Source organism: Poeciliopsis prolifica, unplaced genomic scaffold (genome assembly GCF_027474105.1).
Source record: "Poeciliopsis prolifica strain line A6 unplaced genomic scaffold, Auburn_PproV2 SCAFFOLD023, whole genome shotgun sequence".
Taxonomy (NCBI): Eukaryota; Metazoa; Chordata; class Actinopteri; order Cyprinodontiformes; family Poeciliidae; genus Poeciliopsis; species Poeciliopsis prolifica.
Window position 1 is genome coordinate 993,817 of NW_026562398.1, and position 7,314 is coordinate 1,001,130.

The following is a 7,314-nucleotide window of genomic DNA, read 5'->3' on the forward strand; positions in this document are numbered from 1 at the left end:
GTAATGTAAAGTTAATCTCTCGGAATAAATTTAGACTAATTCACTCTCAGCTATCTTTGAGATGCAAAGATGAACTTTTTTTGTCCTCAACCCATATGTCCTTTGTGACCTCTCATCTTTAGAGCATTGACCCCTGGCTTTATTATTGCCACATAGGTCCCTGTCTCTTCTAAACACACTTAACATTCTCCATCTGCATGCTTTTCCTGTCTGCATCCCTTCTGTTTGTCATGCTCCTTAAACTCAGAAGCTCTTTACTGGGAAACTTGGCTCAGGACCCTCTCCACTTCTGCTCCACTCGACACATGCCAGGATTAAAAGAGGAGACTTTGAGACTCTGTTTGTCTCACTGTATAGATGCTAAGAGACATGAGCAAACTCAGCAAATGCTTGGTTCAGTTTAGCTTTGTTGCTTTTTTTTTTTTACTATTTTGTTAGAGATGGACTAATTAGGATCTGGTGGACATTTTTTAATCACTTTTCTTTCTTTGTAAAACTTTGAGCTGATTTTTTTTTTCTTAACTACAAAGTATGAATCCTACATGCCTAAATAGAAACCAGATGGACTTGTTTTTTGAATATAGTTCATTCCTCACATAATGGTTTGGGGACTTCAGATCTTAAAAGATGATGTCAGATCAATAACACTAATTAAGAGACTAGTAAGTAATTATGTCATACAGATAAGTGGCAATTCTCTCAATTTGATCAGATGTTTCAGTCGTCTTTATTTGACAAACGACACTTATGACCTTATGAAAAGTTTGAAATTATGAGTCTGAAACTTCCAATGAATAGTAGGAATAAAAAAAATATTGAACAGCTGAAACAATCAATAAACCAGAGAAGAAGCCCAGTTCCTTTGTGCTTAAGCACTAATGAAGAACATGTTCTGGATGACTGGGAATCTACACCAAGGAAAGACATCAAAATATTTTTTTCCAGCATTTTTGTTGTGAAGGATGAATATATGAGAAAGTAATGCAATGTCATGCTGCATGTATATGTAAATGTACAGTTTTACTAATATTTCAAAAGAAAACCAAAATGATTTTTGAAGTATTAAACATGTTAAGTGATCATAAGCATCTTATATTAATAATTAGCATAGTTAGAAAGGTTGGCATTACAAACATAGCAATTGCTAAGTTTTAGGAAATGCTAAATGTTTGGAAATTTAGCATTTCCAAAAATGTTGAAATCCAACAGCGTTGACTTTAATACAACCAGCCTTCCTGTTATCTCCTAAATGTGTTGCTCTCGCTCATCCTGAATAAATGGCAGACATGAAACTACACTTTCCTTCTGAAAACTAACTTTGTTTTTAAATGGTTCATTGGTACAGATAATTGCTAACTTTGCCATCTACTGATAGGAAATAGGTTCTAATTTTGTATTTCCAACCAACTGCTAATATTTCCTGATGGATCAAGCTGGAAATCATCCACACTGGTCCATCTCTGTTTTCATTTTAACTTAAAAGGGAAGATTTTTGAGCAAACCATATATATATTATATATATATATATATATATATATATATATATATATATATATATATATATATATACATATATATATATATATATATATATATATATATATATATATATATACATATATACATATATATATATATATATATATATATATATATATATATATATATATATATACACACACACAAGTTTGGGTTAGAATAAACTCAGTTTCTTGCTAAACTTTATTTTATTCATCACAACTATATTTGAAGGGAAACAAAGGTAAGAGACGCACAACTGTATGACATAAAATATATCCACACAGCTGACAGGGGGCAGTGAACAGGCAAATGGATAAATCAAAAATCTTCCCTTTTAAGTTAAAATGAAAACAGAGATGGACCAGTGTGGATGATTTCCAGCTTGATCCATCAGGAAATATTAGCAGTTGGTTTGGAAATACAAATTAGAACCTATTTCCTATCAGTAGATGGCAAAGTTAGCAATTATCTGTACCAATGAACCATTTAAAAACAAAGTTAGTTTTCAGAAGGAAAGTGTAGTTTCATGTCTGCCATTTATTCAGGATGAGCGAGAGCAACACATTTAGAGATAACAGGAAGGCTGGTTGTATTAAAGTCAACGCTGTTGGATTTCAACATTTTTGGAAATGCTAAATTTCCAAAAATTTAGCATTTTTGGAAATGCTAAATTTCCAAAAATTTAGCATTTTTATAATGCTAAAAATGCTAAATTTTTAGCATTTTATATATATATATATATATATAATTCTTTACTGTTGTGTGTTGCTCAGAACCCTTTCTTTAGAGCAGCTACAGTAGATCTTTGCTTATATGTTTTGCAGCTGTGAGGTCAGGGAGGCCAGATCATGTGTCCTGACATGATTAACGTATTTTTAAGCAGAGGAAGGAGCAGAGTGAATGACAGTAAGTGAGCAGCAGAGTAAGTTGAAGCCCTCGACGTTATGGAGCCTGTAAGGCATACGTGTCTTGAGCCTGCTAGTAAAGCATTTTGACCCCCTCATTACTGGCAATTTAGAGGATCAGGGTTCCCTAAAACAACTTGTCTGTTTGCTTGACTTCTGCTTGCAGTCACGAGGTAGCAGCTTAGAATCAGGTCTGTCTGGCGGACTCTGGAGCCAAGTGCCACTTCCATCCTCTGTAATCCTCACACGGCGGGAACCGAGAGCTTGCAACATCAACAACGGCCGAGGACTTTTGTTTAAGAGGAGGAACCGTGAATCACAGCACATCTTCCTCTGTCTTTGTCTCAGTCTGTTTGCCTTTTATCTGTCTCTGCCTCTTGGAGATATATATCCACATTCACATTTATTTGCGGCCAGGCACAGTCTGAAATTCCTTCAAAACCACAGTCATCTTTGTTCACCCACACCCATTCTAATAGCTTCTCATAGGCTGACTTATGTATGCAGGCAAACACACACACACATGCACACACACACATTAAATGAACCCTTTTATTTTAGGGAACTGAAAGAAGGCCTTCCTTATAGACTTGTTTTTTTCTTTTTTGCTGTAAGAGATGTCTTGCATGCATGTGAAAGCTGTCTCTGAGTTTTTAATGTTTTTAAATATACAAGTATAATCTCTTTACACACAAACATTTAGTCACAGATCGCTAGTTTGAGTCACTTTTAGAATTTGAATACTGCTTTGAACATATTTTAGAACTTGAATTTAGTTTGCTAATGATTTGGAGTCATGCATGTACAGATTCACAGATCTGTAGACTGTTGACCTTTCACCAGATTTTTCCCCCAAAGCAATGGAGTGCTTCAGATCTTGTAGCGTTACAATGGGCAACATTGTGATAGATTTTATTTAGGTTTATCTCATTAAAAGAGTGTGAATACGTGATCATCCAGTTTGCCCTTTTTTGGTTATGTTTCAGTCTGTTAAGACCAGGTTTGTTTTGTTTTTTTCTCCACTCTGCAGTTAAATGCTAGATTTGTATTGATCAATGCCTTTAAGTCCCAATGAAACACACTGCATTTGTGTAAAATGATGGACTGTGAATAATTTTGCAAGCCACCGCAAAGTTAGTTTGCATTACCTCACTTTTTTCATCAGTTGGCTGCTATTTTTGGTATTCTGGCTGATGTGCAACCAGATGTGATATGATGCCCCGCTCGTCTATTTTTACACAGCAAAAGTTGGCATCAGCAAATATCTGAGTAGTGATTTACTGCTTATGCCACCAACAAAAGTACAAGAGAGAGGATAATCTATTTATTTTTTACAAAAATAAGAACTGATACGAAAACAACACCTACTCTGGCAACTAGCTGGATCCAGTTTGTGCCTTTTCTACTGCTTATGTATCATCAGTCCTGTCTGCTGACCCTTCCTGTCGCTCTGCTTGACCTCTGTTCTTTCTTTCGTCACACCATTAACACTTTGTCATTCTTTCCATTAGTTCACACATCTTATTTCCTTTTCTGGATCTGGCAGCGTGACTGCACACTTGGTTCTGTGAGAACCGCAAGAAAAGTGCTGAGTGAATTTCTCTAAAATTTTTCCACCGAAACTCCGCTGGTGAGGTCCACCATCGTTGAGTTTCGATGTGTTAATGGGGCTGAGTTTCGATGTGTTAATGGGGCTTCTCTGACTGTCCCTCGGACTTGATGTGAGTCAGGCTAAGAAAAAGGAAGAGGTGAAAAAAAAAATAGACGACTTGAGGCAGCAGACATTGTCATCCCTTCGTTTGGTTCCGATAAATGACAGCTCGGTGTTATAGCATGTTAACCAATATTTTGAAAATTAACAGGAAAATAAAAAACTACACAAAAACTTAAAGGACAAAGATAGAAGTTAACATAAATAGAAATATTATGGTCTCCAAACAAACATGCAAATATTTAAATAGCAGTTATTCTTTTCTAGTTTTAGTGAAGATGAGATTTTAACAAAATCAGATGCCATAAAACACTTTTTCAAAAGTATGAACAATGTGAACACAAAAAGAGACCATACTCAGATAAGATGCATTATTTCCCCCAAAAAACTCTTTACTCTTTCTGCTTACTTATGTGTCCCCACATTTGTTAAGAAATCCCAAAACAAACAAACAAAATTATCAGAGTATATCAGCTATATTGTTATCGTCCTCAACTGTCTCTCAGAGACAGCAGAACAGGTAGGAGGTGCATTTTACCAAAAGTTAAAACTTATGTACAGAAAAAGAACTGTGCTGTTCAGTGCAATAAAGCGCTGGAATTTAATGCCAACTGCAGTAAAAATGTTAAAGTGCTAAGAAAACAATACTTAAGTAAACTGTAAACAATATAAGTCCCTGGTTATAAACTGAATATATTGTACTACAGTTAATTATGTGTTAACTTAAAATTACATGCACTCTCCCTTGTTGTCTTCCTTGTCTTTTTAACATTTTTTATTTTATTATTAAAAACTGTTCTAGTGATGTAATTTGTGTAACGCGTGAACCGCGGCGGCACTGCGGGATCTTATAGCACATATAGGCTTCTTCGATGTGTGCTGCTCTAAAATAGGTGACGACATCACCTTTCAGACCGACTGGAAGTCTTGGAAAGGTCAAGCATTACCTCAGTGGCTGGGTAATCACTCATAGTTCATTCTGCTGCAGAAATGTTCAGTGTAGCACACTTCCACTGCCAGACAATATTTACAACCTGTTTCAACAGCTCCAGTTTGTAGTAATTTTATTTTATTTTCAATAAGATCTCCCCAATTTCATGGGTTTTAGGCTGAATTATACATCAGCTGCAGTTGGTCTTCTGTGTGACTTTGCGTAGAAAAGGGGTTTAATGACCGAGAGAGAATTTGCCTCACATAAACAACAGCTGGAGGATATATGAGTTGTAACTTGCATAATACAAGTGTTACATTATTAGTTATGTGATGCCTTGGAAAGAAATTTGATACTTATTTTTAGTTAACTCACTTACAAGTGGAATGAGCACAACATGCATTAGCTTTTGCTGTTAGCCTGACCAAAGTGAACTGAAATAAAACGTGTGACTCACATATGGGTTTTGTTACGAGCTTTTCACAGAAGATGAGACAAAAACTGTCTCATGGATTACCAGAAACAAGACGCGATTCTGTTTATTTCTTTCTACTCTTTTGTTCATTGCGTTTCCAGTTGACCATGTTTCTGTGTTTGAAAAGTGACAGAACAAGAAGAAGCAAATGAAAAACAGCAATTGCACCTCCTGCATTTCTCACTGCTATTTTGTTTAATGAATGACAAAACAAGATGAATTAAAACTGACAAAAATAATTTTACACAGCTTGTTCTTGTTCTCTATTCATGTGCCTTACTGTAGTAACTGAGTGTTCGCTTAGTCACGATATGGCCATTTGCATAACGCAGATTTTCACTGTGTAATGCTTTCAATATGCTGAATCAACTTAAATGTTCAGAGTTGCACTTCCAGTTTTCCTTTCATACATATATATGTATTAGATTCTAAAAGAGCCTATGTCATTGTCTCATTGTGTTTCCAGAATTCATCAACAGGATGCAGAAGTCAAGAAGGAAAGTTGTTGCTAAATTCTGCAAAATCTCTAAGCTGCTGAGTAACTTCCCATTTAATCTGAGGTCACTGGATCAACAGAGAGGACACGAATCCTCTGTTTAGAATTTGTGCATTTTTCTTTGCATTCCCTCCTGTCTTTTCAGTCTCATTCTTTTCTCTGTCTTGACAGTACAGTAGAACAGAGGGGTTGGTAATTACTTTGTGCTTCTAACCTAAAATAACCCAACTGGCCCAATTACAGGCTGGGCTTCATTACATAGCCATGCAGAAGTGGATGAAAAATACTAGATCATGTAAAACAAAGCGGGAAAGCCGAGATGGAAGGAAGAGCAACATTTCGATCGCAGGTGTTTGCTTAACTACACGGTTGGGAGCCTCCAGGTGGCAAAGCTTAACATGGCGCTCACTCCTTCCTGCTCTGCTCTTGAAATATTACACATTTAATTTGGTTTAATTTCTAGTTCTTCCAGTTTTGTTTTATTTTATTGCTGTTTTTTTTATTATTATTATTTAACAGTTACATCTTTCCTTGTTTTGTGTTTAAATATTTCCCCCCAAAATGTCACTCTCAGTCATTCAAAAAGGCATTTTCCTTTTTTGAACCCTGGCCTCTGGGGTGGTCAGGGCTGGGTCAAGTTGGGTCCGTGCCAGAGAAGCCTGTTTATGTAACACTCTTCAAAGGGAGCCAGTGAAAGAGGGCACTGTACAAGGCACTGGAAGTGTAAATGTCTAACTGTTGCTGCCATAACACATGACATACTTAAAGACAGCAAAAAAAAAAAAAAAAAAAAAAAAAAAAAAACTAAATAAAATAATCTATTAAAACATTTGACATCGGAACTCTATCGAGCATTTGAAATCCAGCTAAACTTTTAAAGGTTTAAAACAAAGTAACGTTGAGGAGCCACTTAAAAATACAAGTTTAAACTTAAACATTCCTAAAAACCCACAGTGTTCTGGTCTAGATATGATGATGTTTGACTTGCTGAAATGGTTAGGCACCATCTCCAAAATTAGACTAACTTCTTTTTTTTTTCCCTGGACTGGCCACAGCTTGGCATTAAAGTCCTGTTCGCTCTTCCTGTGGAAATGCATATATTTATACATCTCTCACTGTGTTCACAACAGTTTATACATGACCATTTAGATGAGTGTGTCTAGAGATTGTAAACTTTGTCAACATATTTTTTTCAAAAGTGCTTTCTTTTACTTTGTAATCTGTCCTTTATGATTATGCAGCTAATCCAGGATAGTCTGAGTTAAACATGCAAAA

General features: G+C 35.8%; 1 long non-coding RNA gene across 1 annotated transcript in view; it reads left to right on the forward strand.

Annotated features, from left to right (window-relative positions):
- LOC129370380 (uncharacterized) overlaps positions 1–3,143 on the forward strand; it is a 72,132-nt gene extending 68,989 nt beyond the window's left edge. Inside the window, exons 3-4 of the long non-coding RNA XR_008607051.1 lie at positions 2,346–2,427; positions 2,593–3,143. This is a non-coding gene — a long non-coding RNA (uncharacterized LOC129370380). The remainder of the gene's footprint in view (positions 1–2,345; positions 2,428–2,592) is intronic.
- The last annotated feature ends 4,171 nt before the right edge of the window (positions 3,144–7,314 follow it).